The 4,456-nt window shown below is 35.6% G+C and overlaps 1 pseudogene; it reads left to right on the top strand.

Annotated features, from left to right (window-relative positions):
• Positions 1 to 230: 230 nt before the first annotated feature.
• Positions 231 to 4,049, top strand: LOC144553832 (glucan endo-1,3-beta-glucosidase pseudogene; annotated as a pseudogene).
• Positions 4,050 to 4,456: the final 407 nt, after the last annotated feature.

The following is a 4,456-nucleotide window of genomic DNA, read 5'->3' as shown; positions in this document are numbered from 1 at the left end:
GGTGCAAAGAAAAGGCATTTTTTTATCATTGAACTTGCATATTTCATTGTTTATCATGAAATAAACTAGAACATCATGCAAGTTCTCATTTTTAACACTTCAGAAGAATAGAAATACATAAAAGAAGAAGAATGCAACAAAAGAAAATAAAGAGTGCATGACATTAAAGGAAAAAAAAGGAAAAATCATCAACAAAAAGGTCTTTATTTATCAAAATATATGTACAAAACATGGCCTACAATAGCCTACATCTCTTTGAACTCTCAATTGCCTATTCAAAAGGTTGCTACAGAGAAAGGGGAAGAAGTATTGCCTCTGATGAGCCAATTACAGTGTTTTTCAGGGCTTTTGCTATAATATCTAGCCTAGCAGGGATTTGGGGTATGTAAGATATGTTTTGAACATAGGTATAGGTGCCTTTATATAGGCAAACATCGTGTTTAGGGTTTAGGCATTGATGATGTGTCTTCCAGCTTGCACATCAACTGTTTGATCAAGGGTTGAGCTTACTTTGCTTGATTTTGAATGCCTTGATGGCAAGGGATCACCCAATCATGTTTAAACTGGTCGTTGATCCTGTGTTGGGTATTTCATAGCCTTTGGATCATCTTGAAGGGAGAGTATAGCATATCAGACCCTTGATTTACTGACATTTAAAAAGGGAATGATGAATTGCATGACTCCAAGCTTCCATGAATGATTCTTCTATTTTGGCATCACCTCAGGGTCTTTTAACACGTGTCTAGGACCAATTGATGTATTATTAACAGTTGTGGAAGCATAATTTGGCAGCTTGTGAACTGAGGCAGTGGCCTTTCATGTGGTCATTTGTTTTACAACATTTCTTAAGAAATTGACACTCCAGTTTGCATCGTGCCATGCTCAAAGAGCTCTCCCTTCAATATTAGAACTCAATTTGAGCTGTAGCTCAAGTTCCCATTCTCACTATCCTTTCCTTCTCGGCTGAAATTGAAGCTTTTGAGAAGGAATTTTCTATCGAATTCTGGACAGAGAGGAGAGGGAAGGATCATATCCTTGATTTAGGTGAGCATTAGCCTAATTTCCTTTTAATTTTCTTGAATTTTGAGCTTCAATCTGAGCTCAGGACGAGAGAGAGAGGAGGAAGATGGTGTCAGAGCAGCGGGCCCCACATGTTAGCCGCTATGACCTGCACCCTCTCTCTTTCTATTTCTTTTCCTTTCTTTGCTTATGCTCGGCGCATGATGGGCAATGTAGCGGGCAGTCGAATGGTGTATGGCACTCCAAGCGCACGTAGGCTGAAGCGGTTAGAGGTGCTGAGTTTAAACTCAGTGCCCTTCAGTCGAGTTTGGGTGGTCCGGGTGTATGGTGCACCAATACACTGTCAATTGGTGTATTAAGTTCACCTATCTCCAAGTTTCAGCGAAAATTCGCGTAACTCACTGACTGTGGGACCCAGGGTGTTAGAGTTTGCTTTGCTGTACCCAATTTGTACCTAGGATCGCTAGGTTATTTGCTAGGGGTACTCATGCCATGTGGCACTAATCAGGAGTTGCCACCTAATCAGATTTTCAAAATTTCATAACTTTTCAACCATTTTGAGTTAGAAAATGTATAATATATCAAAATTCATGATTATTTGTCTAGATTTTAATCATGAATTTTATTTTGAGGAATTTGTTCCCTATTTTGTGGATTTGTACCAATTAGCATATGATTGACATGTTAATTGGTCAATTTCATTTGAATTAAATTGCATCTTTGTCCAGATAATTATTTTCCAATTTTTTAGGGTACAACACATACATATATATTGTCATTTTGCGTGATGAAAGACAGTTGACTTTTTTTTTAAAGAATTTTGTTTTCGGAGATAATGATTGACAGTTGACTTTTATTACAAGCAAGTTATAATTGAAACATTTAAGTAATTATATTACAAACCTCTCATGCGATGCCAATTAATAGCCAGACATGCATCAATATTAAATTTAGAGTTTGGAGTTCAAATTTAAATGAATTTGGAAGAGAGGCAATTAAAATATATCGGGCGCCCATAGTTTTAATGGTTTACATTAAATTTTATATTTTGCCATTTCAAACAAGATAAAGAAACACTTGGTCAAACTGAAAGAATATTGGTTATGTATTCCCTATATAAGAGCTTTGCATGGGCTTTCTTTCTGCATACAAAGAGATCGAAATAACTTATTTTCTTTCTGGAGAGTAACATTAATTATGGCAAGTAAAAATGCTTTGTCCTTGATCATCCTACCATTGCTCGTTGGAGTTCTAACAACAATCCCCATAGGTACCCTTCTCTACCTCTCTTTCTTTTAGTAATTATTAATGAATAACATATATAGAGTAGAACTAGGGTGTTATTCAGTTCACCAAGCCACTTGGTGAACTTAACTCTAAAACCTATCGGATTGATTTTAAACAATTAATCCAAACCGTTGAAATTATTCTACCTTATTAGTGATGCATCTACATGCAAAAAATTTAAAATTTAAAATTAATTTTGTATAGCATCAAGTGGACACAAAACGTCCAAAAAATGAATACATTAAAATTAATTTATGAACCTATTAATTTTGACCACATGACTTTATACTAAATTAATTCGAAACTTTTAAATTTTCACATGTAAACACATCACTCATATGGTAGAAGGATTACAACGGTTTGGATTGATCGTTTAAAAAGGCAATTCGATAGGTTTTAGAGTTGAGTTCCCCTAGTGCCTTTGTGAACTTAAGAATATCCTAGTTCAACTCATATATATATATATATACAGTAAGGCTACCATGCTTTACAAATTAAAGTGAGTGTTTTAATTTACACTCATATCTCTAGTTTAAAGTTCAAATAGTCAATCCGAGCTTTTTAACATGTTCTTCATACACACACACGTATGCTTGATCATAATGAATTAATTATTAACATATGTATGTTTGTATTAATTTGCAGGGGTTGAATCAATTGGTGTTTGCTACGGAACGAATGGCAACGACCTCCCCTCACCCAGTGAGGCTGTAAATATGTTTGAATCGAATGGTATAAAGGCAATGAGGCTGTACGCACCTAACGTTGCAATCCTTAGTGCCCTCAAAGGCAAGCGCATCGATGTTATGATGGGCGTAGACGATGGAATGCTCAAAGATCTTGCTACAAACCCTTCTGCTTCAGAAAAATGGGTCCAGGCCAATATTGTGGCATATCCTCAAGTTTCCTTCAAGTACAGTATTAATTAATTGTTAATTAAATTTCCAATTAATATATACTAATTAATATTTATGGGATATTTTATATTATAAAGAGTGAGAGAGAGAGAGAAATTTATTTAACATATATATGGATCCAGTAACTAATTTAATAATATCCCATAATTAATTTATAGGTACATTGTGGTGGGTAATGAGGTTAAACCAGGGGAATCCCATAATTATATACTTCCGGCAATGAGCAAAATGTGGGACGCAATTTCTAAAGCAGGCTACAAAGACAAAATCAAGGTCTCTACAGCAGTTTGGTCCGCTGTACTCATCGGTACCGATCCTCCATCCAAATCTCAATTCGACGCCTCTTTTAATATGGGCCCCATAGTTGAATTCCTCTCTAAAACTGGAAACCCACTGTTGATAAATATTTACCCCTTTTTTGCTTATAAAGATAATCCCAAGATTGATCTCAACTATGCATTGTTCAAGCCTTCTACTGCACCGGTTCAAGATGGTTCATATAAATATACAAATCTCTTTGATGCAATGGTTGATTCAGTGTACTACGCCTTGGAAAAGGCCGGTGGTTCTCAGGTTGCTGTTGTTGTGTCAGAAAGTGGCTGGCCATCAGACGGTGGGTTTGCTGCAACAAAGGAAAATGCAAGAACATACAACCAGAACTTGATTAATCATGTTGTCAGCGGCACTCCAAAGAAGAAAACAAATTTGGAGACCTATGTTTTTGCAATGTTCAATGAGAATGCCAAACCAGGAGATATGACTGAGAAATATTTTGGTTTGTTCAAGCCAGATAAGACGCCTGTTTACCCAATTACCTTCGAGTAATTGATGCAAGGGCCGGAACCAACAATACATATCTATATATACATATCATGATTTCATGCGTGGAATATATATATTTATATTTAAGCAGCTAGCTAGCTGCTGAATGCTTAAATTAATTAATTAAAAGTGGTGTGGGGTGGAGTGTTCTATCGATCATATATATGCCATACATATTAGTTTGCTCTTCTCAGATGATGCTGAAACGGTGTGAGTTTGAGTTTTGTTTTGTTTCAGCACATCAATAAATGCATGAATGCCGATAAACATCAATAAATGCATGAATGCCGATAAGTGATGACTTTGTATATTTTTAATTGTTCCCTTTTAATTAATTGATACTTCTCTTAATTGTACCTTTAATTTAAGAAATTATAATGAATGTTCAATATATCATTCGATCGAGTCAA

Source organism: Carex rostrata, chromosome 5 (assembly GCF_964058835.1).
Source record: "Carex rostrata chromosome 5, lpCarRost1.2, whole genome shotgun sequence".
In the NCBI taxonomy this organism is placed as follows: domain Eukaryota; kingdom Viridiplantae; phylum Streptophyta; class Magnoliopsida; order Poales; family Cyperaceae; genus Carex; species Carex rostrata.
This window is presented reverse-complemented; position numbering and strand designations above follow the sequence as displayed.